Source organism: Lissotriton vulgaris, chromosome 10 (genome assembly GCF_964263255.1).
Source record: "Lissotriton vulgaris chromosome 10, aLisVul1.2, whole genome shotgun sequence".
Lineage (NCBI taxonomy): Eukaryota > Metazoa > Chordata > Amphibia > Caudata > Salamandridae > Lissotriton > Lissotriton vulgaris.
In genome coordinates this window covers 535,102,679-535,127,461 of record NC_141698.1, presented here as the reverse complement: position 1 = coordinate 535,127,461, position 24,783 = coordinate 535,102,679, and the positions used below count along the sequence as shown (strand labels likewise).

The 24,783-nt window shown below is 47.0% G+C and overlaps 33 non-coding genes across 33 annotated transcripts; all 33 read left to right on the top strand.

The window, feature by feature from the left end:
* Positions 1-167: 167 nt before the first annotated feature.
* On the top strand, positions 168-239 carry TRNAP-UGG (transfer RNA proline (anticodon UGG)). Its single transcript has one exon. It is a non-coding gene; the product is annotated as a tRNA-Pro (tRNA).
* Positions 240-623: 384 nt separating this feature from the next.
* Positions 624-696, top strand: TRNAV-UAC (transfer RNA valine (anticodon UAC)). Its single transcript has one exon. It is a non-coding gene; the product is annotated as a tRNA-Val (tRNA).
* Positions 697-1,102: 406 nt separating this feature from the next.
* On the top strand, positions 1,103-1,174 carry TRNAP-AGG (transfer RNA proline (anticodon AGG)). The gene has a single exon. It is a non-coding gene; the product is annotated as a tRNA-Pro (tRNA).
* A 385-nt stretch (positions 1,175-1,559) lies between these two features.
* Positions 1,560-1,632, top strand: TRNAV-AAC (transfer RNA valine (anticodon AAC)). Its single transcript has one exon. It is a non-coding gene; the product is annotated as a tRNA-Val (tRNA).
* A 293-nt stretch (positions 1,633-1,925) lies between these two features.
* On the top strand, positions 1,926-2,037 carry TRNAL-CAA (transfer RNA leucine (anticodon CAA)). Its single transcript has 2 exons — positions 1,926-1,963; positions 1,992-2,037. It is a non-coding gene; the product is annotated as a tRNA-Leu (tRNA).
* A 1,858-nt stretch (positions 2,038-3,895) lies between these two features.
* Positions 3,896-3,967, top strand: TRNAP-AGG (transfer RNA proline (anticodon AGG)). Its single transcript has one exon. It is a non-coding gene; the product is annotated as a tRNA-Pro (tRNA).
* A 385-nt stretch (positions 3,968-4,352) lies between these two features.
* On the top strand, positions 4,353-4,425 carry TRNAV-AAC (transfer RNA valine (anticodon AAC)). The gene has a single exon. It is a non-coding gene; the product is annotated as a tRNA-Val (tRNA).
* Positions 4,426-4,718: 293 nt separating this feature from the next.
* On the top strand, positions 4,719-4,830 carry TRNAL-CAA (transfer RNA leucine (anticodon CAA)). Its single transcript has 2 exons — positions 4,719-4,756; positions 4,785-4,830. It is a non-coding gene; the product is annotated as a tRNA-Leu (tRNA).
* A 1,858-nt stretch (positions 4,831-6,688) lies between these two features.
* TRNAP-AGG (transfer RNA proline (anticodon AGG)) lies at positions 6,689-6,760 on the top strand. The gene has a single exon. It is a non-coding gene; the product is annotated as a tRNA-Pro (tRNA).
* Positions 6,761-7,145: 385 nt separating this feature from the next.
* Positions 7,146-7,218, top strand: TRNAV-AAC (transfer RNA valine (anticodon AAC)). The gene has a single exon. It is a non-coding gene; the product is annotated as a tRNA-Val (tRNA).
* A 293-nt stretch (positions 7,219-7,511) lies between these two features.
* Positions 7,512-7,623, top strand: TRNAL-CAA (transfer RNA leucine (anticodon CAA)). The gene is made up of 2 exons: positions 7,512-7,549; positions 7,578-7,623. It is a non-coding gene; the product is annotated as a tRNA-Leu (tRNA).
* A 931-nt stretch (positions 7,624-8,554) lies between these two features.
* TRNAP-UGG (transfer RNA proline (anticodon UGG)) lies at positions 8,555-8,626 on the top strand. Its single transcript has one exon. It is a non-coding gene; the product is annotated as a tRNA-Pro (tRNA).
* Positions 8,627-9,010: 384 nt separating this feature from the next.
* Positions 9,011-9,083, top strand: TRNAV-UAC (transfer RNA valine (anticodon UAC)). The gene has a single exon. It is a non-coding gene; the product is annotated as a tRNA-Val (tRNA).
* A 406-nt stretch (positions 9,084-9,489) lies between these two features.
* On the top strand, positions 9,490-9,561 carry TRNAP-AGG (transfer RNA proline (anticodon AGG)). The gene has a single exon. It is a non-coding gene; the product is annotated as a tRNA-Pro (tRNA).
* Positions 9,562-9,946: 385 nt separating this feature from the next.
* On the top strand, positions 9,947-10,019 carry TRNAV-AAC (transfer RNA valine (anticodon AAC)). The gene has a single exon. It is a non-coding gene; the product is annotated as a tRNA-Val (tRNA).
* Positions 10,020-10,312: 293 nt separating this feature from the next.
* On the top strand, positions 10,313-10,424 carry TRNAL-CAA (transfer RNA leucine (anticodon CAA)). The gene is made up of 2 exons: positions 10,313-10,350; positions 10,379-10,424. It is a non-coding gene; the product is annotated as a tRNA-Leu (tRNA).
* Positions 10,425-12,282: 1,858 nt separating this feature from the next.
* On the top strand, positions 12,283-12,354 carry TRNAP-AGG (transfer RNA proline (anticodon AGG)). The gene has a single exon. It is a non-coding gene; the product is annotated as a tRNA-Pro (tRNA).
* Positions 12,355-12,739: 385 nt separating this feature from the next.
* Positions 12,740-12,812, top strand: TRNAV-AAC (transfer RNA valine (anticodon AAC)). The gene has a single exon. It is a non-coding gene; the product is annotated as a tRNA-Val (tRNA).
* A 293-nt stretch (positions 12,813-13,105) lies between these two features.
* Positions 13,106-13,217, top strand: TRNAL-CAA (transfer RNA leucine (anticodon CAA)). The gene is made up of 2 exons: positions 13,106-13,143; positions 13,172-13,217. It is a non-coding gene; the product is annotated as a tRNA-Leu (tRNA).
* Positions 13,218-15,075: 1,858 nt separating this feature from the next.
* On the top strand, positions 15,076-15,147 carry TRNAP-AGG (transfer RNA proline (anticodon AGG)). Its single transcript has one exon. It is a non-coding gene; the product is annotated as a tRNA-Pro (tRNA).
* A 385-nt stretch (positions 15,148-15,532) lies between these two features.
* Positions 15,533-15,605, top strand: TRNAV-AAC (transfer RNA valine (anticodon AAC)). The gene has a single exon. It is a non-coding gene; the product is annotated as a tRNA-Val (tRNA).
* A 293-nt stretch (positions 15,606-15,898) lies between these two features.
* TRNAL-CAA (transfer RNA leucine (anticodon CAA)) lies at positions 15,899-16,010 on the top strand. The gene is made up of 2 exons: positions 15,899-15,936; positions 15,965-16,010. It is a non-coding gene; the product is annotated as a tRNA-Leu (tRNA).
* A 931-nt stretch (positions 16,011-16,941) lies between these two features.
* On the top strand, positions 16,942-17,013 carry TRNAP-UGG (transfer RNA proline (anticodon UGG)). Its single transcript has one exon. It is a non-coding gene; the product is annotated as a tRNA-Pro (tRNA).
* Positions 17,014-17,397: 384 nt separating this feature from the next.
* Positions 17,398-17,470, top strand: TRNAV-UAC (transfer RNA valine (anticodon UAC)). Its single transcript has one exon. It is a non-coding gene; the product is annotated as a tRNA-Val (tRNA).
* A 406-nt stretch (positions 17,471-17,876) lies between these two features.
* TRNAP-AGG (transfer RNA proline (anticodon AGG)) lies at positions 17,877-17,948 on the top strand. The gene has a single exon. It is a non-coding gene; the product is annotated as a tRNA-Pro (tRNA).
* Positions 17,949-18,333: 385 nt separating this feature from the next.
* Positions 18,334-18,406, top strand: TRNAV-AAC (transfer RNA valine (anticodon AAC)). The gene has a single exon. It is a non-coding gene; the product is annotated as a tRNA-Val (tRNA).
* Positions 18,407-18,699: 293 nt separating this feature from the next.
* Positions 18,700-18,811, top strand: TRNAL-CAA (transfer RNA leucine (anticodon CAA)). The gene is made up of 2 exons: positions 18,700-18,737; positions 18,766-18,811. It is a non-coding gene; the product is annotated as a tRNA-Leu (tRNA).
* Positions 18,812-20,669: 1,858 nt separating this feature from the next.
* On the top strand, positions 20,670-20,741 carry TRNAP-AGG (transfer RNA proline (anticodon AGG)). Its single transcript has one exon. It is a non-coding gene; the product is annotated as a tRNA-Pro (tRNA).
* Positions 20,742-21,126: 385 nt separating this feature from the next.
* TRNAV-AAC (transfer RNA valine (anticodon AAC)) lies at positions 21,127-21,199 on the top strand. Its single transcript has one exon. It is a non-coding gene; the product is annotated as a tRNA-Val (tRNA).
* A 293-nt stretch (positions 21,200-21,492) lies between these two features.
* On the top strand, positions 21,493-21,604 carry TRNAL-CAA (transfer RNA leucine (anticodon CAA)). Its single transcript has 2 exons — positions 21,493-21,530; positions 21,559-21,604. It is a non-coding gene; the product is annotated as a tRNA-Leu (tRNA).
* A 1,858-nt stretch (positions 21,605-23,462) lies between these two features.
* TRNAP-AGG (transfer RNA proline (anticodon AGG)) lies at positions 23,463-23,534 on the top strand. Its single transcript has one exon. It is a non-coding gene; the product is annotated as a tRNA-Pro (tRNA).
* Positions 23,535-23,919: 385 nt separating this feature from the next.
* TRNAV-AAC (transfer RNA valine (anticodon AAC)) lies at positions 23,920-23,992 on the top strand. The gene has a single exon. It is a non-coding gene; the product is annotated as a tRNA-Val (tRNA).
* Positions 23,993-24,285: 293 nt separating this feature from the next.
* On the top strand, positions 24,286-24,397 carry TRNAL-CAA (transfer RNA leucine (anticodon CAA)). The gene is made up of 2 exons: positions 24,286-24,323; positions 24,352-24,397. It is a non-coding gene; the product is annotated as a tRNA-Leu (tRNA).
* Positions 24,398-24,783: the final 386 nt, after the last annotated feature.

Below are 24,783 nucleotides of genomic sequence, written 5' to 3'. Positions count from 1 at the left end.
CTGGCCGATAGGAGATTGGCTGCCCCCTTCCTTGCTGGAAAGAAAAAACAACAACTTGAGAGAAAACATGACTTTGTGTGGCTCACTTATAGGGAGACGAGCCAAATAGCCCTGCTATTTTCTGAAAGACGCTTCAGTAATTGTTCAAAATGTATCTTGGCCACTCAGGCTCGTTGGTCTAGGGGTATGATTCTCGCTTTGGGTGCGAGAGGTCCCGGGTTCAAATCCCGGACGAGCCCATCCTGTGGAAGTTTTCAGGCTGCTTGTCATATAGGAGCCTTTCTTCTTTTCAATGCTATAAGACGCTGTGTATGTCGAGAAGGTTCCTTACCCTGCACGCTATTTTCCACTTTTGACATGATAAAGGAGTGCAGGACTTCGTTGCAACTGCTTTTCTGGGCTGGACCAGCAGTGTAGGAACATTACATGCAAAGTGTTTTTCTAGTGTCATTTCAGGATATGGTTTCCAAATCGCCTCTTGGAAAAAAAGTGGTCCTCATTCCTGTCTTCCAAAGAAAGAGAGACCGGGTAAGGAGAGCCCAACTTTGAGCTTCAAGGACGTTGGCCTTTAGTCTGTGCATTCCAACCCAATACATGCCAACAAGATTCCTGAGGTAGTGTCTGTTTCTGTAGTGTAGTGGTTATCACGTTCGCCTTACACGCGAAAGGTCCCTGGTTCGAGACCGGGCAGAAACAGCAGCTTGCTGTTTTTCACAGTGTTTGCATTTACTGGCTCACTTTATAGGAAAGCTGAGATAATAGAGGCTGTCTATTCCTCACCAGCCTGACGTAGTGTGCTCCAGAGATCTCAGTGACAGCTCGAAAAGAGAAGTGACGATAGCTTGCGCCATTCGCTTGCTCGCACTTTGCTCTGTAGGGTGGGCCTACTTCATGAAAGCAAGGCATGAGAGCAGAAATGCTTCTCTTGTCCTCACCACGAGCAGACACTTAAAGCAAACAAACTGTCTGAAGGACAGAGGCTTTTTAATCTCTTGTTTGATGACGGTCATGAAAAAGACAGCAATCATAATGCAGAACAGAGCAGCATGTACTGGCTAGCTGCCACTAACCCCTGGAGCTGTGTCAGAGGTGACTCTTGCGTGGCTCGTTGGTCTAGGGGTATGATTCTCGCTTAGGGTGCGAGAGGTCCCGGGTTCAAATCCCGGACGAGCCCTTTTTAGAGGTAAACATACAAACCCTACTAAAATTGCACTATGCCTGACTATTTCTCGTTATACTGGGTGCATTGTTGCACAACATATTTCCAACCTCAGAAGAAAAATGGATCACCATGCTTTATCTGCCTACCTGCTTAGTCTCAGTGTGTCCCAGGTGATGCTTTCCCAAGCTGTACTCGCTGGCATTTAGGCATCAGATATTTGCCTGTCGATGCCTGCACAAGTGAGTTTTGAATACGTCTAATTGCAAGCATGTTGGATGATATCTCTGAGGTTTTCACACTTGTTCTGCACATTCTGAGCCGCTGCTGATACAGCAGAATAGAAGTAGGGTGAAGGCTTGAGAGAAACTTTCCTCTAACAGTAGAAAGCACCAAGGTAGTTTCTGTAGTGTAGTGGTCATCACGTTCGCCTAACACGCGAAAGGTCCCCGGTTCGAGACCGGGCAGAAACACTGTGCATTGGATGCTTTTTTTGTGCACACTCTGAAACCTTATTATCTCAATGCAAGTTTAAGAAGAGGTGGTCTTTGGACACAGTGAGCCGTGAGAAAATTTCTTTACCTTTGCAGACGAAACAAAGTTATCTCCATCGATCATCTGGGGGTTGTTCTTGGGCCTATTTTTATTTTATTTAAGCTATGTTGTATTGTTGGGGCCTTTACACCTGTGACATTGCTGTGAACGTTGTAAGTGGAAACGTTGGCAGGTGCAGACAGAAGAGTCAGAACTAAGCACACCCTGAGCCGTCAGGATGGCCGAGTGGTCTAAGGCGCCAGACTCAAGAGAGCTTGATCTTCAGTGATGCTGAGCCTTCTGGTCTCCTCATGGAGGCGTGGGTTCAAATCCCACTTCTGACAGGTCCCTTTTACACCCTTAAGTCTTCCTAATTTTTGCAGTGCATTCCCCAGACACACCACAATATTTGCAGGAACCTGTACTAAATAAAGAGAAATCCACCAGGCTGGGCCCTCATTCACAATTCCATGTATTTCTGAAAGGGACACCTCAGGCACACCTTCCATTACATTTGCACTCCATCACAGTAACTGCCATGCTGGGTTTCGAAATAAGCATTTGATCCCATCATTTGTTGTGAGGCTCTCCTGCCACCTTTTGGGCAGAGAAGGCAGTGTTTCTGGAACAACACAGGCAGACATGTTCAACAGGGCTTCCTGGTTATGTGGGAGGAGCAGATTGCCAATGGTCCCCCCATGCAAATTCTAATTTACATAAGGAAGACAGAGAGGTAGCTGGGAGTAGGCACTACACACGGACATTGCACTCCCTCTTGTGATTTGCAGCCAATTCTAGATTGAGTCGGAGGAAAGGAGGAGACTCGCCCAACAATGGCCATACTGGGAAGTCAGCCACTCTGGGTCTCCCAGGTGAATGTTTCAGGCTTGTGAGCCACTCATATACATCTCGCCTGATCGAGCCTGATCGAGCGCTGAGCGAGCGCGTTTGAATGCAAATATCAAACACCACTTTCTCAGGTGCAAGAAATGGTGGGCCCTTCATTGCTTCTGGTGTGGAAGTCTATGGAGCAAGGGTCCAGGACTTGCAGAGGAGTACAAGTGCCAGAAAGTGGTTGCTGTTCTCATCTGTGCCGTTTTACTGCTCACTGGCCGATAGGAGATTGGCTGCCCCCTTCCTTGCTGGAGTGAAAAAACAACAACTTGAGAGAAAACATGACTTTGTGTGGCTCACTTATAGGGAGACGAGCCAAATAGCCCTGCTATTTTCTGAAAGACGCTTCAGTAATTGTTCAAAATGTATCTTGGCCACTCAGGCTCGTTGGTCTAGGGGTATGATTCTCGCTTTGGGTGCGAGAGGTCCTGGGTTCAAATCCCGGACGAGCCCATCCTGTGGAAGTTTTCAGGCTGCTTGTCATATAGGAGCCTTTCTTCTTTTCAATGCTATAAGACGCTGTGTATGTCGAGAAGGTTCCTTACCCTGCACGCTATTTTCCACTTTTGACATGATAAAGGAGTGCAGGACTTCGTTGCAACTGCTTTTCTGGGCTGGACCAGCAGTGTAGGAACATTACATGCAAAGTGTTTTTCTAGTGTCATTTCAGGATATGGTTTCCAAATCGCCTCTTGGAAAAAAAGTGGTCCTCATTCCTGTCTTCCAAAGAAAGAGAGACCGGGTAAGGAGAGCCCAACTTTGAGCTTCAAGGACGTTGGCCTTTAGTCTGTGCATTCCAACCCAATACATGCCAACAAGATTCCTGAGGTGGTGTCTGTTTCTGTAGTGTAGTGGTTATCACGTTCGCCTTACACGCGAAAGGTCGAGACCGGGCAGAAACAGCAGCTTGCTGTTTTTCACAGTGTTTGCATTTACTGGCTCACTTTATAGGAAAGCTGAGATAATAGAGGCTGTCTATTCCTCACCAGCCTGACGTAGTGTGCTCCAGAGATCTCAGTGACAGCTCGAAAAGAGAAGTGACGATAGCTTGCGCCATTCGCTTGCTCGCACTTTGCTCTGTAGGGTGGGCCTACTTCATGAAAGCAAGGCATGAGAGCAGAAATGCTTCTCTTGTCCTCACCACGAGCAGACACTTAAAGCAAACAAACTGTCTGAAGGACAGAGGCTTTTTAATTTCTTGTTTGATGACGGTCATGAAAAAGACAGCAATCATATTGCAGAACAGAGCAGCATGTACTGGCTAGCTGCCACTAACCCCTGGAGCTGTGTCAGAGGTGACTCTTGCGTGGCTCATTGGTCTAGGGGTATGATTCTCGCTTAGGGTGCGAGAGGTCCCGGGTTCAAATCCCGGATGAGCCCTTTTTAGAGGTAAACATACAAACCCTACTAAAATTGCACTATGCCTGACTATTTCTCGTTATACTGGGTGCATTGTTGCACAACATATTTCTAACCTCAGAAGAAAAATGGATCACCATGCTTTATCTGCCTACCTGCTTAGTCTCAGTGTGTCCCAGGTGATGCTTTCCCAAGCTGTACTCGCTGGCATTTAGGCATCAGATATTTGCCTGTCGATGCCTGCACAAGTGAGTTTTGAATACGTCTAATTGCAAGCATGTTGGATGATATCTCTGAGGTTTTCACACTTGTTCTGCACATTCTGAGCCGCTGCTGATACAGCAGAATAGAAGTAGGGTGAAGGCTTGAGAGAAACTTTCCTCTAACAGTAGAAAGCACCAAGGTAGTTTCTGTAGTGTAGTGGTCATCACGTTCGCCTAACACGCGAAAGGTCCACGGTTCGAGACCGGGCAGAAACACTGTGCATTGGATGCTTTTTTTGTGCACACTCTAAAACCTTATTATCTCAATGCAATTTTAAGAAGAGGTGGTCTTTGGACACAGTGAGCCGTGAGAAAATTTCTTTACCTTTGCAGACGAAACAAAGTTATCTCCATCGATCATCTGGGGGTTGTTCTTGGGCCTATTTTTATTTTATTTAAGCTATGTTGTATTGTTGGGGCCTTTACACCTGTGACATTGCTGTGAACGTTGTAAGTGGAAACGTTGGCAGGTGCAGACAGAAGAGTCAGAACTAAGCACACCCTGAGCCGTCAGGATGGCCGAGTGGTCTAAGGCGCCAGACTCAAGAGAGCTTGATCTTCAGTGATGCTGAGCCTTCTGGTCTCCTCATGGAGGCGTGGGTTCAAATCCCACTTCTGACAGGTCCCTTTTACACCCTTAAGTCTTCCTAATTTTTGCAGTGCATTCCCCAGACACACCACAATATTTGCAGGAACCTGTAGTAAATAAAGAGAAATCCACCAGGCTGGGCCCTCAATCACAATTCCATGTATTTCTGAAAGGGACACCTCAGGCACACCTTCCATTACATTTGCACTCCATCACAGTAACTGCCATGCTGGGTTTCGAAATAAGCATTTGATCCCATCATTTGTTGTGAGGCTCTCCTGCCACCTTTTGGGCAGAGAAGGCAGTGTTTCTGGAACAACACAGGCAGACATGTTCAACAGGGCTTCCTGGTTATGTGGGAGGAGCAGATTGCCAATGGTCCCCCCATGCAAATTCTAATTTACATAAGGAAGACAGAGAGGTAGCTGGGAGTAGGCACTACACACGGACATTGCACTCCCTCTTGTGATTTGCAGCCAATTCTAGATTGAGTCGGAGGAAAGGAGGAGACTCGCCCAACAATGGCCATACTGGGAAGTCAGCCACTCTGGGTCTCCCAGGTGAATGTTTCAGGCTTGTGAGCCACTCATATACATCTCGCCTGATCGAGCCTGATCGAGCGCTGAGCGAGCGCGTTTGAATGCAAATATCAAACACCACTTTCTCAGGTGCAAGAAATGGTGGGCCCTTCATTGCTTCTGGTGTGGAAGTCTATGGAGCAAGGGTCCAGGACTTGCAGAGGAGTACAAGTGCCAGAAAGTGGTTGCTGTTCTCATCTGTGCCGTTTTACTGCTCACTGGCCGATAGGAGATTGGCTGCCCCCTTCCTTGCTGGAGTGAAAAAACAACAACTTGAGAGAAAACATGACTTTGTGTGGCTCACTTATAGGGAGACGAGCCAAATAGCCCTGCTATTTTCTGAAAGACGCTTCAGTAATTGTTCAAAATGTATCTTGGCCACTCAGGCTCGTTGGTCTAGGGGTATGATTCTCGCTTTAGGTGCGAGAGGTCCTGGGTTCAAATCCCGGACGAGCCCATCCTGTGGAAGTTTTCAGGCTGCTTGTCATATAGGAGCCTTTCTTCTTTTCAATACTATAAGACGCTGTGTATGTCGAGAAGGTTCCTTACCCTGCACGCTATTTTCCACTTTTGACATGATAAAGGAGTGCAGGACTTCGTTGCAACTGCTTTTCTGGGCTGGACCAGCAGTGTAGGAACATTACATGCAAAGTGTTTTTCTAGTGTCATTTCAGGATATGGTTTCCAAATCGCCTCTTGGAAAAAAAGTGGTCCTCATTCATGTCTTCCAAAGAAAGAGAGACCGGGTAAGGAGAGCCCAACTTTGAGCTTCAAGGACGTTGGCCTTTAGTCTGTGCATTCCAACCCAATACATGCCAACAAGATTCCTGAGGTGGTGTCTGTTTCTGTAGTGTAGTGGTTATCACGTTCGCCTTACACGCGAAAGGTCGAGACCGGGCAGAAACAGCAGCTTGCTGTTTTTCACAGTGTTTGCATTTACTGGCTCACTTTATAGGAAAGCTGAGATAATAGAGGCTGTCTATTCCTCACCAGCCTGACGTAGTGTGCTCCAGAGATCTCAGTGACAGCTCGAAAAGAGAAGTGACGATAGCTTGCGCCATTCGCTTGCTCGCACTTTGCTCTGTAGGGTGGGCCTACTTCATGAAAGCAAGGCATGAGAGCAGAAATGCTTCTCTTGTCCTCACCACGAGCAGACACTTAAAGCAAACAAACTGTCTGAAGGACAGAGGCTTTTTAATTTCTTGTTTGATGACGGTCATGAAAAAGACAGCAATCATATTGCAGAACAGAGCAGCATGTACTGGCTAGCTGCCACTAACCCCTGGAGCTGTGTCAGAGGTGACTCTTACGTGGCTCGTTGGTCTAGGGGTATGATTCTCGCTTAGGGTGCGAGAGGTCCCGGGTTCAAATCCCGGACGAGCCCTTTTTAGAGGTAAACATACAAACCCTACTAAAATTGCACTATGCCTGACTATTTCTCGTTATACTGGGTGCATTGTTGCACAACATATTTCTAACCTCAGAAGAAAAATGGATCACCATGCTTTATCTGCCTACCTGCTTAGTCTCAGTGTGTCCCAGGTGATGCTTTCCCAAGCTGTACTCGCTGGCATTTAGGCATCAGATATTTGCCTGTCGATGCCTGCACAAGTGAGTTTTGAATACGTCTAATTGCAAGCATGTTGGATGATATCTCTGAGGTTTTCACACTTGTTCTGCACATTCTGAGCCGCTGCTGATACAGCAGAATAGAAGTAGGGTGAAGGCTTGAGAGAAACTTTCCTCTAACAGTAGAAAGCACCAAGGTAGTTCCTATAGTGTAGTGGTCATCACGTTCGCCTAACACGCGAAAGGTCCCCGGTTCGAGACCGGGCAGAAACACTGTGCATTGGATGCTTTTTTTGTGCACACTCTAAAACCTTATTATCTCAATGCAATTTTAAGAAGAGGTGGTCTTTGGACACAGTGAGCCGTGAGAAAATTTCTTTACCTTTGCAGACGAAACAAAGTTATCTCCATCGATCATCTGGGGGTTGTTCTTGGGCCTATTTTTATTTTATTTAAGCTATGTTGTATTGTTGGGGCCTTTACACCTGTGACATTGCTGTGAACGTTGTAAGTGGAAACGTTGGCAGGTGCAGACAGAAGAGTCAGAACTAAGCACACCCTGAGCCGTCAGGATGGCCGAGTGGTCTAAGGCGCCAGACTCAAGAGAGCTTGATCTTCAGTGATGCTGAGCCTTCTGGTCTCCTCATGGAGGCGTGGGTTCAAATCCCACTTCTGACAGGTCCCTTTTACACCCTTAAGTCTTCCTAATTTTTGCAGTGCATTCCCCAGACACACCACAATATTTGCAGGAACCTGTAGTAAATAAAGAGAAATCCACCAGGCTGGGCCCTCAATCACAATTCCATGTATTTCTGAAAGGGACACCTCAGGCACACCTTCCATTACATTTGCACTCCATCACAGTAACTGCCATGCTGGGTTTCGAAATAAGCATTTGATCCCATCATTTGTTGTGAGGCTCTCCTGCCACCTTTTGGGCAGAGAAGGCAGTGTTCCTGGAACAACACAGGCAGACATGTTCAACAGGGCTTCCTGGTTATGTGGGAGGAGCAGATTGCCAATGGTCTCCCCTTGCAAATTCTAATTTACATAAGGAAGACAGAGAGGTAGCTGGGAGTAGGCACTACACACGGACATTGCACTCCCTCTTGTGATTTGCAGCCAATTCTAGATTGAGTCGGAGGAAAGGAGGAGACTCGCCCAACAATGGCCATACTGGGAAGTCAGCCACTCTGGGTCTCCCAGGTGAATGTTTCAGGCCTGTGAGCCACTCATATAAATCTCGCCTGATCGAGCCTGATCGAGCGCTGAGCGAGCGCGTTTGAATGCAAATATCAAACACCACTTTCTCAGGTGCAAGAAATGGTGGGCCCTTCATTGCTTCTGGTATGGAAGTCTATGGAGCAAGGGTCCAGGACTTGCAGAGGAGTACAAGTGCCAGAAAGTGGTTGCTGTTCTCATCTGTGCCTTTTTACTGCTCACTGGCCGATAGGAGATTGGCTGCCCCCTTCCTTGCTGGAAAGAAATAACAACAACTTGAGAGAAAACATGACTTTGTGTGGCTCACTTATAGGGAGACGAGCCAAATAGCCCTGCTATTTTCTGAAAGACGCTTCAGTAATTGTTCAAAATGTATCTTGGCCACTCAGGCTCGTTGGTCTAGGGGTATGATTCTCGCTTTGGGTGCGAGAGGTCCCGGGTTCAAATCCCGGACGAGCCCATCCTGTGGAAGTTTTCAGGCTGCTTGTCATATAGGAGCCTTTCTTCTTTTCAATGCTATAAGACGCTGTGTATGTCGAGAAGGTTCCTTACCCTGCACGCTATTTTCCACTTTTGACATGATAAAGGAGTGCAGGACTTCGTTGCAACTGCTTTTCTGGGCTGGACCAGCAGTGTAGGAACATTACATGCAAAGTGTTTTTCTAGTGTCATTTCAGGATATGGTTTCCAAATCGCCTCTTGGAAAAAAAGTGGTCCTCATTCCTGTCTTCCAAAGAAAGAGAGACCGGGTAAGGAGAGCCCAACTTTGAGCTTCAAGGACGTTGGCCTTTAGTCTGTGCATTCCAACCCAATACATGCCAACAAGATTCCTGAGGTAGTGTCTGTTTCTGTAGTGTAGTGGTTATCACGTTTGCCTTACACGCGAAAGGTCCCTGGTTCGAGACCGGGCAGAAACAGCAGCTTGCTGTTTTTCACAGTGTTTGCATTTACTGGCTCACTTTATAGGAAAGCTGAGATAATAGAGGCTGTCTATTCCTCACCAGCCTGACGTAGTGTGCTCCAGAGATCTCAGTGACAGCTAGAAAAGAGAAGTGACGATAGCTTGCGCCATTCGCTTGCTCGCACTTTGCTCTGTAGGGTGGGCCTACTTCATGAAAGCAAGGCATGAGAGCAGAAATGCTTCTCTTGTCCTCACCACGAGCAGACACTTAAAGCAAACAAACTGTCTGAAGGACAGAGGCTTTTTAATTTCTTGTTTGATGACGGTCATGAAAAAGACAGCAATCATATTGCAGAACAGAGCAGCATGTACTGGCTAGCTGCCACTAACCCCTGGAGCTGTGTCAGAGGTGACTCTTGCGTGGCTCGTTGGTCTAGGGGTATGATTCTCGCTTAGGGTGCGAGAGGTCCCGGGTTCAAATCCCGGACGAGCCCTTTTTAGAGGTAAACATACAAACCCTACTAAAATTGCACTATGCCTGACTATTTCTCGTTATACTGGGTGCATTGTTGCACAACATATTTCTAACCTCAGAAGAAAAATGGATCACCATGCTTTATCTGCCTACCTGCTTAGTCTCAGTGTGTCCCAGGTGATGCTTTCCCAAGCTGTACTCGCTGGCATTTAGGCATCAGATATTTGCCTGTCGATGCCTGCACAAGTGAGTTTTGAATACGTCTAATTGCAAGCATGTTGGATGATATCTCTGAGGTTTTCACACTTGTTCTGCACATTCTGAGCCGCTGCTGATACAGCAGAATAGAAGTAGGTTGAAGGCTTGAGAGAAACTTTCCTCTAACAGTAGAAAGCACCAAGGTAGTTTCTGTAGTGTAGTGGTCATCACGTTCGCCTAACACGCGAAAGGTCCCCGGTTCGAGACCGGGCAGAAACACTGTGCATTGGATGCTTTTTTTGTGCACACTCTAAAACCTTATTATCTCAATGCAAGTTTAAGAAGAGGTGGTCTTTGGACACAGTGAGCCGTGAGAAAATTTCTTTACCTTTGCAGACGAAACAAAGTTATCTCCATCGATCATCTGGGGGTTGTTCTTGGGCCTATTTTTATTTTATTTAAGCTATGTTGTATTGTTGGGGCCTTTACACCTGTGACATTGCTGTGAACGTTGTAAGTGGAAACGTTGGCAGGTGCAGACAGAAGAGTCAGAACTAAGCACACCCTGAGCCGTCAGGATGGCCGAGTGGTCTAAGGCGCCAGACTCAAGAGAGCTTGATCTTCAGTGATGCTGAGCCTTCTGGTCTCCTCATGGAGGCGTGGGTTCAAATCCCACTTCTGACAGGTCCCTTTTACACCCTTAAGTCTTCCTAATTTTTGCAGTGCATTCCCCAGACACACCACAATATTTGCAGGAACCTGTAGTAAATAAAGAGAAATCCACCAGGCTGGGCCCTCAATCACAATTCCATGTATTTCTGAAAGGGACACCTCAGGCACACCTTCCATTACATTTGCACTCCATCACAGTAACTGCCATGCTGGGTTTCGAAATAAGCATTTGATCCCATCATTTGTTGTGAGGCTCTCCTGCCACCTTTTGGGCAGAGAAGGCAGTGTTTCTGGAACAACACAGGCAGACATGTTCAACAGGGCTTCCTGGTTATGTGGGAGGAGCAGATTGCCAATGGTCCCCCCATGCAAATTCTAATTTACATAAGGAAGACAGAGAGGTAGCTGGGAGTAGGCACTACACACGGACATTGCACTCCCTCTTGTGATTTGCAGCCAATTCTAGATTGAGTCGGAGGAAAGGAGGAGACTCGCCCAACAATGGCCATACTGGGAAGTCAGCCACTCTGGGTCTCCCAGGTGAATGTTTCAGGCCTGTGAGCCACTCATATACATCGAGCCTGATCGAGCCTGATCGAGCGCTGAGCGAGCGCGTTTGAATGCAAATATCAAACACCACTTTCTCAGGTGCAAGAAATGGTGGGCCCTTCATTGCTTCTGGTGTGGAAGTCTATGGAGCAAGGGTCCAGGACTTGCAGAGGAGTACAAGTGCCAGAAAGTGGTTGCTGTTCTCATCTGTGCCTTTTTACTGCTCACTGGCCGATAGGAGATTGGCTGCCCCCTTCCTTGCTGGAGTGAAAAAACAACAACTTGAGAGAAAACATGACTTTGTGTGGCTCACTTATAGGGAGACGAGCCAAATAGCCCTGCTATTTTCTGAAAGACGCTTCAGTAATTGTTCAAAATGTATCTTGGCCACTCAGGCTCGTTGGTCTAGGGGTATGATTCTCGCTTTGGGTGCGAGAGGTCCTGGGTTCAAATCCCGGACGAGCCCATCCTGTGGAAGTTTTCAGGCTGCTTGTCATATAGGAGCCTTTCTTCTTTTCAATGCTATAAGACGCTGTGTATGTCGAGAAGGTTCCTTACCCTGCACGCTATTTTCCACTTTTGACATGATAAAGGAGTGCAGGACTTCGTTGCAACTGCTTTTCTGGGCTGGACCAGCAGTGTAGGAACATTACATGCAAAGTGTTTTTCTAGTGTCATTTCAGGATATGGTTTCCAAATCGCCTCTTGGAAAAAAAGTGGTCCTCATTCCTGTCTTCCAAAGAAAGAGAGACCGGGTAAGGAGAGCCCAACTTTGAGCTTCAAGGACGTTGGCCTTTAGTCTGTGCATTCCAACCCAATACATGCCAACAAGATTCCTGAGGTGGTGTCTGTTTCTGTAGTGTAGTGGTTATCACGTTCGCCTTACACGCGGAAGGTCGAGACCGGGCAGAAACAGCAGCTTGCTGTTTTTCACAGTGTTTGCATTTACTGGCTCACTTTATAGGAAAGCTGAGATAATAGAGGCTGTCTATTCCTCACCAGCCTGACGTAGTGTGCTCCAGAGATCTCAGTGACAGCTCGAAAAGAGAAGTGACGATAGCTTGCGCCATTCGCTTGCTCGCACTTTGCTCTGTAGGGTGGGCCTACTTCATGAAAGCAAGGCATGAGAGCAGAAATGCTTCTCTTGTCCTCACCACGAGCAGACACTTAAAGCAAACAAACTGTCTGAAGGACAGAGGCTTTTTAATTTCTTGTTTGATGACGGTCATGAAAAAGACAGCAATCATATTGCAGAACAGAGCAGCATGTACTGGCTAGCTGCCACTAACCCCTGGAGCTGTGTCAGAGGTGACTCTTGCGTGGCTCATTGGTCTAGGGGTATGATTCTCGCTTAGGGTGCGAGAGGTCCCGGGTTCAAATCCCGGACGAGCCCTTTTTAGAGGTAAACATACAAACCCTACTAAAATTGCACTATGCCTGACTATTTCTCGTTATACTGGGTGCATTGTTGCACAACATATTTCTAACCTCAGAAGAAAAATGGATCACCATGCTTTATCTGCCTACCTGCTTAGTCTCAGTGTGTCCCAGGTGATGCTTTCCCAAGCTGTACTCGCTGGCATTTAGGCATCAGATATTTGCCTGTCGATGCCTGCACAAGTGAGTTTTGAATACGTCTAATTGCAAGCATGTTGGATGATATCTCTGAGGTTTTCACACTTGTTCTGCACATTCTGAGCCGCTGCTGATACAGCAGAATAGAAGTAGGGTGAAGGCTTGAGAGAAACTTTCCTCTAACAGTAGAAAGCACCAAGGTAGTTTCTGTAGTGTAGTGGTCATCACGTTCGCCTAACACGCGAAAGGTCCACGGTTCGAGACCGGGCAGAAACACTGTGCATTGGATGCTTTTTTTGTGCACACTCTAAAACCTTATTATCTCAATGCAATTTTAAGAAGAGGTGGTCTTTGGACACAGTGAGCCGTGAGAAAATTTCTTTACCTTTGCAGACGAAACAAAGTTATCTCCATCGATCATCTGGGGGTTGTTCTTGGGCCTATTTTTATTTTATTTAAGCTATGTTGTATTGTTGGGGCCTTTACACCTGTGACATTGCTGTGAACGTTGTAAGTGGAAACGTTGGCAGGTGCAGACAGAAGAGTCAGAACTAAGCACACCCTGAGCCGTCAGGATGGCCGAGTGGTCTAAGGCGCCAGACTCAAGAGAGCTTGATCTTCAGTGATGCTGAGCCTTCTGGTCTCCTCATGGAGGCGTGGGTTCAAATCCCACTTCTGACAGGTCCCTTTTACACCCTTAAGTCTTCCTAATTTTTGCAGTGCATTCCCCAGACACACCACAATATTTGCAGGAACCTGTAGTAAATAAAGAGAAATCCACCAGGCTGGGCCCTCAATCACAATTCCATGTATTTCTGAAAGGGACACCTCAGGCACACCTTCCATTACATTTGCACTCCATCACAGTAACTGCCATGCTGGGTTTCGAAATAAGCATTTGATCCCATCATTTGTTGTGAGGCTCTCCTGCCACCTTTTGGGCAGAGAAGGCAGTGTTTCTGGAACAACACAGGCAGACATGTTCAACAGGGCTTCCTGGTTATGTGGGAGGAGCAGATTGCCAATGGTCCCCCCATGCAAATTCTAATTTACATAAGGAAGACAGAGAGGTAGCTGGGAGTAGGCACTACACACGGACATTGCACTCCCTCTTGTGATTTGCAGCCAATTCTAGATTGAGTCGGAGGAAAGGAGGAGACTCGCCCAACAATGGCCATACTGGGAAGTCAGCCACTCTGGGTCTCCCAGGTGAATGTTTCAGGCTTGTGAGCCACTCATATACATCTCGCCTGATCGAGCCTAATCGAGCGCTGAGCGAGCGCGTTTGAATGCAAATATCAAACACCACTTTCTCAGGTGCAAGAAATGGTGGGCCCTTCATTGCTTCTGGTGTGGAAGTCTATGGAGCAAGGGTCCAGGACTTGCAGAGGAGTACAAGTGCCAGAAAGTGGTTGCTGTTCTCATCTGTGCCGTTTTACTGCTCACTGGCCGATAGGAGATTGGCTGCCCCCTTCCTTGCTGGAGTGAAAAAACAACAACTTGAGAGAAAACATGACTTTGTGTGGCTCACTTATAGGGAGACGAGCCAAATAGCCCTGCTATTTTCTGAAAGACGCTTCAGTAATTGTTCAAAATGTATCTTGGCCACTCAGGCTCGTTGGTCTAGGGGTATGATTCTCGCTTTGGGTGCGAGAGGTCCTGGGTTCAAATCCCGGACGAGCCCATCCTGTGGAAGTTTTCAGGCTGCTTGTCATATAGGAGCCTTTCTTCTTTTCAATGCTATAAGACGCTGTGTATGTCGAGAAAGTTCCTTACCCTGCACGCTATTTTCCACTTTTGACATGATAAAGGAGTGCAGGACTTCGTTGCAACTGCTTTTCTGGGCTGGACCAGCAGTGTAGGAACATTACATGCAAAGTTTTTTTCTAGTGTCATTTCAGGATATGGTTTCCAAATCGCCTCTTGGAAAAAAAGTGGTCCTCATTCCTGTCTTCCAAAGAAAGAGAGACCGGGTAAGGAGAGCCCAACTTTGAGCTTCAAGGACGTTGGCCTTTAGTCTGTGCATTCCAACCCAATACATGCCAACAAGATTCCTGAGGTGGTGTCTGTTTCTGTAGTGTAGTGGTTATCACGTTCGCCTTACACGCGAAAGGTCGAGACCGGGCAGAAACAGCAGCTTGCTGTTTTTCACAGTGTTTGCATTTACTGGCTCACTTTATAGGAAAGCTGAGATAATAGAGGCTGTCTATTCCTCACCAGCCTGACGTAGTGTGCTCCAGAGATCTCAGTGACAGCTCGAAAAGAGAAGTGACGATAGCTTGCGCCATTCGCTTGCTCGCACTTTGCTCTGTAGGGTGGGCCTACTTCATGAAAGCAAGGCATGAGAGCAGAAATGCTTCTCTTGTCCTCACCACGAGCAGACACTTAAAGCAAACAAACTGTCTGAAGGACAGAGGCTTTTTAATTTCTTGTTTGATGACGGTCATGAAAAAGACAGCAATCATATTGCAGAACAGAGCAGCATGTACTGGCTAGCTGCCACTAACCCCTGGAGCTGTGTCAGAGGTGACTCTTGCGTGGCTCGTTGGTCTAGGGGTATGATTCTCGCTTAGGGTGCGAGAGGTCCCGGGTTCAAATCCCGGACGAGCCCTTTTTAGAGGTAAACATACAAACCCTACTAAAATTGCACTATGCCTGACTATTTCTCGTTATACTGGGTGCATTGTTGCACAACATATTTCTAACCTCAGAAGAAAAATGGATCACCATGCTTTATCTGCCTACCTGCTTAGTCTCAGTGTGTCCCAGGTGATGCTTTCCCAAGCTGTACTCGCTGGCATTTAGGCATCAGATATTTGCCTGTCGATGCCTGCACAAGTGAGTTTTGAATACGTCTAATTGCAAGCATGTTGGATGATATCTCTGAGGTTTTCACACTTGTTCTGCACATTCTGAGCCGCTGCTGATACAGCAGAATAGAAGTAGGGTGAAGGCTTGAGAGAAACTTTCCTCTAACAGTAGAAAGCACCAAGGTAGTTTCTGTAGTGTAGTGGTCATCACGTTCGCCTAACACGCGAAAGGTCCCCGGTTCGAGACCGGGCAGAAACACTGTGCATTGGATGCTTTTTTTGTGCACACTCTAAAACCTTATTATCTCAATGCAATTTTAAGAAGAGGTGGTCTTTGGACACAGTGAGCCGTGAGAAAATTTCTTTACCTTTGCAGACGAAACAAAGTTATCTCCATCGATCATCTGGGGGTTGTTCTTGGGCCTATTTTTATTTTATTTAAGCTATGTTGTATTGTTGGGGCCTTTACACCTGTGACATTGCTGTGAACGTTGTAAGTGGAAACGTTGGCAGGTGCAGACAGAAGAGTCAGAACTAAGCACACCCTGAGCCGTCAGGATGGCCGAGTGGTCTAAGGCGCCAGACTCAAGAGAGCTTGATCTTCAGTGATGCTGAGCCTTCTGGTCTCCTCATGGAGGCGTGGGTTCAAATCCCACTTCTGACAGGTCCCTTTTACACCCTTAAGTCTTCCTAATTTTTGCAGTGCATTCCCCAGACACACCACAATATTTGCAGGAACCTGTAGTAAATAAAGAGAAATCCACCAGGCTGGGCCCTCAATCACAATTCCATGTATTTCTGAAAGGGACACCTCAGGCACACCTTCCATTACATTTGCACTCCATCACAGTAACTGCCATGCTGGGTTTCGAAATAAGCATTTGATCCCATCATTTGTTGTGAGGCTCTCCTGCCACCTTTTGGGCAGAGAAGGCAGTGTTCCTGGAACAACACAGGCAGACATGTTCAACAGGGCTTCCTGGTTATGTGGGAGGAGCAGATTGCCAATGGTCTCCCCTTGCAAATTCTAATTTACATAAGGAAGACGGAGAGGTAGCTGGGAGTAGGCACTACACACGGACATTGCACTCCCTCTTGTGATTTGCAGCCAATTCTAGATTGAGTCGGAGGAAAGGAGGAGACTCGCCCAACAATGGCCATACTGGGAAGTCAGCCACTCTGGGTCTCCCAGGTGAATGTTTCAGGCCTGTGAGCCACTCATATAAATCTCGCCTGATCGAGCCTGATCGAGCGCTGAGCGAGCGCGTTTGAATGCAAATATCAAACACCACTTTCTCAGGTGCAAGAAATGGTGGGCCCTTCATTGCTTCTGGTGTGGAAGTCTATGGAGCAAGGGTCCAGGACTTGCAGAGGAGTACAAGTGCCAGAAAGTGGTTGCTGTTCTCATCTGTGCCTTTTTACTGCTCACTGGCCGATAGGAGATTGGCTGCCCCCTTCCTTGCTGGAAAGAAAAAACAACAACTTGAGAGAAAACATGACTTTGTGTGGCTCACTTATAGGGAGACGAGCCAAATAGCCCTGCTATTTTCTGAAAGACGCTTCAGTAATTGTTCAAAATGTATCTTGGCCACTCAGGCTCGTTGGTCTAGGGGTATGATTCTCGCTTTGGGTGCGAGAGGTCCCGGGTTCAAATCCCGGACGAGCCCATCCTGTGGAAGTTTTCAGGCTGCTTGTCATATAGGAGCCTTTCTTCTTTTCAATGCTATAAGACGCTGTGTATGTCGAGAAGGTTCCTTACCCTGCACGCTATTTTCCACTTTTGACATGATAAAGGAGTGCAGGACTTCGTTGCAACTGCTTTTCTGGGCTGGACCAGCAGTGTAGGAACATTACATGCAAAGTGTTTTTCTAGTGTCATTTCAGGATATGGTTTCCAAATCGCCTCTTGGAAAAAAAGTGGTCCTCATTCCTGTCTTCCAAAGAAAGAGAGACCGGGTAAGGAGAGCCCAACTTTGAGCTTCAAGGACGTTGGCCTTTAGTCTGTGCATTCCAACCCAATACATGCCAACAAGATTCCTGAGGTAGTGTCTGTTTCTGTAGTGTAGTGGTTATCACGTTCGCCTTACACGCGAAAGGTCCCTGGTTCGAGACCGGGCAGAAACAGCAGCTTGCTGTTTTTCACAGTGTTTGCATTTACTGGCTCACTTTATAGGAAAGCTGAGATAATAGAGGCTGTCTATTCCTCACCAGCCTGACGTAGTGTGCTCCAGAGATCTCAGTGACAGCTCGAAAAGAGAAGTGACGATAGCTTGCGCCATTCGCTTGCTCGCACTTTGCTCTGTAGGGTGGGCCTACTTCATGAAAGCAAGGCATGAGAGCAGAAATGCTTCTCTTGTCCTCACCACGAGCAGACACTTAAAGCAAACAAACTGTCTGAAGGACAGAGGCTTTTTAATCTCTTGTTTGATGACGGTCATGAAAAAGACAGCAATCATAATGCAGAACAGAGCAGCATGTACTGGCTAGCTGCCACTAACCCCTGGAGCTGTGTCAGAGGTGACTCTTGCGTGGCTCGTTGGTCTAGGGGTATGATTCTCGCTTAGGGTGCGAGAGGTCCCGGGTTCAAATCCCGGACGAGCCCTTTTTAGAGGTAAACATACAAACCCTACTAAAATTGCACTATGCCTGACTATTTCTCGTTATACTGGGTGCATTGTTGCACAACATATTTCCAACCTCAGAAGAAAAATGGATCACCATGCTTTATCTGCCTACCTGCTTAGTCTCAGTGTGTCCCAGGTGATGCTTTCCCAAGCTGTACTCGCTGGCATTTAGGCATCAGATATTTGCCTGTCGATGCCTGCACAAGTGAGTTTTGAATACGTCTAATTGCAAGCATGTTGGATGATATCTCTGAGGTTTTCACACTTGTTCTGCACATTCTGAGCCGCTGCTGATACAGCAGAATAGAAGTAGGGTGAAGGCTTGAGAGAAACTTTCCTCTAACAGTAGAAAGCACCAAGGTAGTTTCTGTAGTGTAGTGGTCATCACGTTCGCCTAACACGCGAAAGGTCCCCGGTTCGAGACCGGGCAGAAACACTGTGCATTGGATGCTTTTTTTGTGCACACTCTGAAACCTTATTATCTCAATGCAAGTTTAAGAAGAGGTGGTCTTTGGACACAGTGAGCCGTGAGAAAATTTCTTTACCTTTGCAGACGAAACAAAGTTATCTCCATCGATCATCTGGGGGTTGTTCTTGGGCCTATTTTTATTTTATTTAAGCTATGTTGTATTGTTGGGGCCTTTACACCTGTGACATTGCTGTGAACGTTGTAAGTGGAAACGTTGGCAGGTGCAGACAGAAGAGTCAGAACTAAGCACACCCTGAGCCGTCAGGATGGCCGAGTGGTCTAAGGCGCCAGACTCAAGAGAGCTTGATCTTCAGTGATGCTGAGCCTTCTGGTCTCCTCATGGAGGCGTGGGTTCAAATCCCACTTCTGACAGGTCCCTTTTACACCCTTAAGTCTTCCTAATTTTTGCAGTGCATTCCCCAGACACACCACAATATTTGCAGGAACCTGTACTAAATAAAGAGAAATCCACCAGGCTGGGCCCTCATTCACAATTCCATGTATTTCTGAAAGGGACACCTCAGGCACACCTTCCATTACATTTGCACTCCATCACAGTAACTGCCATGCTGGGTTTCGAAATAAGCATTTGATCCCATCATTTGTTGTGAGGCTCTCCTGCCACCTTTTGGGCAGAGAAGGCAGTGTTTCTGGAACAACACAGGCAGACATGTTCAACAGGGCTTCCTGGTTATGTGGGAGGAGCAGATTGCCAATGGTCCCCCCATGCAAATTCTAATTTACATAAGGAAGACAGAGAGGTAGCTGGGAGTAGGCACTACACACGGACATTGCACTCCCTCTTGTGATTTGCAGCCAATTCTAGATTGAGTCGGAGGAAAGGAGGAGACTCGCCCAACAATGGCCATACTGGGAAGTCAGCCACTCTGGGTCTCCCAGGTGAATGTTTCAGGCTTGTGAGCCACTCATATACATCTCGCCTGATCGAGCCTGATCGAGCGCTGAGCGAGCGCGTTTGAATGCAAATATCAAACACCACTTTCTCAGGTGCAAGAAATGGTGGGCCCTTCATTGCTTCTGGTGTGGAAGTCTATGGAGCAAGGGTCCAGGACTTGCAGAGGAGTACAAGTGCCAGAAAGTGGTTGCTGTTCTCATCTGTGCCGTTTTACTGCTCACTGGCCGATAGGAGATTGGCTGCCCCCTTCCTTGCTGGAGTGAAAAAACAACAACTTGAGAGAAAACATGACTTTGTGTGGCTCACTTATAGGGAGACGAGCCAAATAGCCCTGCTATTTTCTGAAAGACGCTTCAGTAATTGTTCAAAATGTATCTTGGCCACTCAGGCTCGTTGGTCTAGGGGTATGATTCTCGCTTTGGGTGCGAGAGGTCCTGGGTTCAAATCCCGGACGAGCCCATCCTGTGGAAGTTTTCAGGCTGCTTGTCATATAGGAGCCTTTCTTCTTTTCAATGCTATAAGACGCTGTGTATGTCGAGAAGGTTCCTTACCCTGCACGCTATTTTCCACTTTTGACATGATAAAGGAGTGCAGGACTTCGTTGCAACTGCTTTTCTGGGCTGGACCAGCAGTGTAGGAACATTACATGCAAAGTGTTTTTCTAGTGTCATTTCAGGATATGGTTTCCAAATCGCCTCTTGGAAAAAAAGTGGTCCTCATTCCTGTCTTCCAAAGAAAGAGAGACCGGGTAAGGAGAGCCCAACTTTGAGCTTCAAGGACGTTGGCCTTTAGTCTGTGCATTCCAACCCAATACATGCCAACAAGATTCCTGAGGTGGTGTCTGTTTCTGTAGTGTAGTGGTTATCACGTTCGCCTTACACGCGAAAGGTCGAGACCGGGCAGAAACAGCAGCTTGCTGTTTTTCACAGTGTTTGCATTTACTGGCTCACTTTATAGGAAAGCTGAGATAATAGAGGCTGTCTATTCCTCACCAGCCTGACGTAGTGTGCTCCAGAGATCTCAGTGACAGCTCGAAAAGAGAAGTGACGATAGCTTGCGCCATTCGCTTGCTCGCACTTTGCTCTGTAGGGTGGGCCTACTTCATGAAAGCAAGGCATGAGAGCAGAAATGCTTCTCTTGTCCTCACCACGAGCAGACACTTAAAGCAAACAAACTGTCTGAAGGACAGAGGCTTTTTAATTTCTTGTTTGATGACGGTCATGAAAAAGACAGCAATCATATTGCAGAACAGAGCAGCATGTACTGGCTAGCTGCCACTAACCCCTGGAGCTGTGTCAGAGGTGACTCTTGCGTGGCTCATTGGTCTAGGGGTATGATTCTCGCTTAGGGTGCGAGAGGTCCCGGGTTCAAATCCCGGATGAGCCCTTTTTAGAGGTAAACATACAAACCCTACTAAAATTGCACTATGCCTGACTATTTCTCGTTATACTGGGTGCATTGTTGCACAACATATTTCTAACCTCAGAAGAAAAATGGATCACCATGCTTTATCTGCCTACCTGCTTAGTCTCAGTGTGTCCCAGGTGATGCTTTCCCAAGCTGTACTCGCTGGCATTTAGGCATCAGATATTTGCCTGTCGATGCCTGCACAAGTGAGTTTTGAATACGTCTAATTGCAAGCATGTTGGATGATATCTCTGAGGTTTTCACACTTGTTCTGCACATTCTGAGCCGCTGCTGATACAGCAGAATAGAAGTAGGGTGAAGGCTTGAGAGAAACTTTCCTCTAACAGTAGAAAGCACCAAGGTAGTTTCTGTAGTGTAGTGGTCATCACGTTCGCCTAACACGCGAAAGGTCCACGGTTCGAGACCGGGCAGAAACACTGTGCATTGGATGCTTTTTTTGTGCACACTCTAAAACCTTATTATCTCAATGCAATTTTAAGAAGAGGTGGTCTTTGGACACAGTGAGCCGTGAGAAAATTTCTTTACCTTTGCAGACGAAACAAAGTTATCTCCATCGATCATCTGGGGGTTGTTCTTGGGCCTATTTTTATTTTATTTAAGCTATGTTGTATTGTTGGGGCCTTTACACCTGTGACATTGCTGTGAACGTTGTAAGTGGAAACGTTGGCAGGTGCAGACAGAAGAGTCAGAACTAAGCACACCCTGAGCCGTCAGGATGGCCGAGTGGTCTAAGGCGCCAGACTCAAGAGAGCTTGATCTTCAGTGATGCTGAGCCTTCTGGTCTCCTCATGGAGGCGTGGGTTCAAATCCCACTTCTGACAGGTCCCTTTTACACCCTTAAGTCTTCCTAATTTTTGCAGTGCATTCCCCAGACACACCACAATATTTGCAGGAACCTGTAGTAAATAAAGAGAAATCCACCAGGCTGGGCCCTCAATCACAATTCCATGTATTTCTGAAAGGGACACCTCAGGCACACCTTCCATTACATTTGCACTCCATCACAGTAACTGCCATGCTGGGTTTCGAAATAAGCATTTGATCCCATCATTTGTTGTGAGGCTCTCCTGCCACCTTTTGGGCAGAGAAGGCAGTGTTTCTGGAACAACACAGGCAGACATGTTCAACAGGGCTTCCTGGTTATGTGGGAGGAGCAGATTGCCAATGGTCCCCCCATGCAAATTCTAATTTACATAAGGAAGACAGAGAGGTAGCTGGGAGTAGGCACTACACACGGACATTGCACTCCCTCTTGTGATTTGCAGCCAATTCTAGATTGAGTCGGAGGAAAGGAGGAGACTCGCCCAACAATGGCCATACTGGGAAGTCAGCCACTCTGGGTCTCCCAGGTGAATGTTTCAGGCTTGTGAGCCACTCATATACATCTCGCCTGATCGAGCCTGATCGAGCGCTGAGCGAGTGCGTTTGAATGCAAATATCAAACACCACTTTCTCAGGTGCAAGAAATGGTGGGCCCTTCATTGCTTCTGGTGTGGAAGTCTATGGAGCAAGGGTCCAGGACTTGCAGAGGAGTACAAGTGCCAGAAAGTGGTTGCTGTTCTCATCTGTGCCGTTTTACTGCTCACTGGCCGATAGGAGATTGGCTGCCCCCTTCCTTGCTGGAGTGAAAAAACAACAACTTGAGAGAAAACATGACTTTGTGTGGCTCACTTATAGGGAGACGAGCCAAATAGCCCTGCTATTTTCTGAAAGACGCTTCAGTAATTGTTCAAAATGTATCTTGGCCACTCAGGCTCGTTGGTCTAGGGGTATGATTCTCGCTTTAGGTGCGAGAGGTCCTGGGTTCAAATCCCGGACGAGCCCATCCTGTGGAAGTTTTCAGGCTGCTTGTCATATAGGAGCCTTTCTTCTTTTCAATACTATAAGACGCTGTGTATGTCGAGAAGGTTCCTTACCCTGCACGCTATTTTCCACTTTTGACATGATAAAGGAGTGCAGGACTTCGTTGCAACTGCTTTTCTGGGCTGGACCAGCAGTGTAGGAACATTACATGCAAAGTGTTTTTCTAGTGTCATTTCAGGATATGGTTTCCAAATCGCCTCTTGGAAAAAAAGTGGTCCTCATTCATGTCTTCCAAAGAAAGAGAGACCGGGTAAGGAGAGCCCAACTTTGAGCTTCAAGGACGTTGGCCTTTAGTCTGTGCATTCCAACCCAATACATGCCAACAAGATTCCTGAGGTGGTGTCTGTTTCTGTAGTGTAGTGGTTATCACGTTCGCCTTACACGCGAAAGGTCGAGACCGGGCAGAAACAGCAGCTTGCTGTTTTTCACAGTGTTTGCATTTACTGGCTCACTTTATAGGAAAGCTGAGATAATAGAGGCTGTCTATTCCTCACCAGCCTGACGTAGTGTGCTCCAGAGATCTCAGTGACAGCTCGAAAAGAGAAGTGACGATAGCTTGCGCCATTCGCTTGCTCGCACTTTGCTCTGTAGGGTGGGCCTACTTCATGAAAGCAAGGCATGAGAGCAGAAATGCTTCTCTTGTCCTCACCACGAGCAGACACTTAAAGCAAACAAACTGTCTGAAGGACAGAGGCTTTTTAATTTCTTGTTTGATGACGGTCATGAAAAAGACAGCAATCATATTGCAGAACAGAGCAGCATGTACTGGCTAGCTGCCACTAACCCCTGGAGCTGTGTCAGAGGTGACTCTTACGTGGCTCGTTGGTCTAGGGGTATGATTCTCGCTTAGGGTGCGAGAGGTCCCGGGTTCAAATCCCGGACGAGCCCTTTTTAGAGGTAAACATACAAACCCTACTAAAATTGCACTATGCCTGACTATTTCTCGTTATACTGGGTGCATTGTTGCACAACATATTTCTAACCTCAGAAGAAAAATGGATCACCATGCTTTATCTGCCTACCTGCTTAGTCTCAGTGTGTCCCAGGTGATGCTTTCCCAAGCTGTACTCGCTGGCATTTAGGCATCAGATATTTGCCTGTCGATGCCTGCACAAGTGAGTTTTGAATACGTCTAATTGCAAGCATGTTGGATGATATCTCTGAGGTTTTCACACTTGTTCTGCACATTCTGAGCCGCTGCTGATACAGCAGAATAGAAGTAGGGTGAAGGCTTGAGAGAAACTTTCCTCTAACAGTAGAAAGCACCAAGGTAGTTCCTATAGTGTAGTGGTCATCACGTTCGCCTAACACGCGAAAGGTCCCCGGTTCGAGACCGGGCAGAAACACTGTGCATTGGATGCTTTTTTTGTGCACACTCTAAAACCTTATTATCTCAATGCAATTTTAAGAAGAGGTGGTCTTTGGACACAGTGAGCCGTGAGAAAATTTCTTTACCTTTGCAGACGAAACAAAGTTATCTCCATCGATCATCTGGGGGTTGTTCTTGGGCCTATTTTTATTTTATTTAAGCTATGTTGTATTGTTGGGGCCTTTACACCTGTGACATTGCTGTGAACGTTGTAAGTGGAAACGTTGGCAGGTGCAGACAGAAGAGTCAGAACTAAGCACACCCTGAGCCGTCAGGATGGCCGAGTGGTCTAAGGCGCCAGACTCAAGAGAGCTTGATCTTCAGTGATGCTGAGCCTTCTGGTCTCCTCATGGAGGCGTGGGTTCAAATCCCACTTCTGACAGGTCCCTTTTACACCCTTAAGTCTTCCTAATTTTTGCAGTGCATTCCCCAGACACACCACAATATTTGCAGGAACCTGTAGTAAATAAAGAGAAATCCACCAGGCTGGGCCCTCAATCACAATTCCATGTATTTCTGAAAGGGACACCTCAGGCACACCTTCCATTACATTTGCACTCCATCACAGTAACTGCCATGCTGGGTTTCGAAATAAGCATTTGATCCCATCATTTGTTGTGAGGCTCTCCTGCCACCTTTTGGGCAGAGAAGGCAGTGTTCCTGGAACAACACAGGCAGACATGTTCAACAGGGCTTCCTGGTTATGTGGGAGGAGCAGATTGCCAATGGTCTCCCCTTGCAAATTCTAATTTACATAAGGAAGACAGA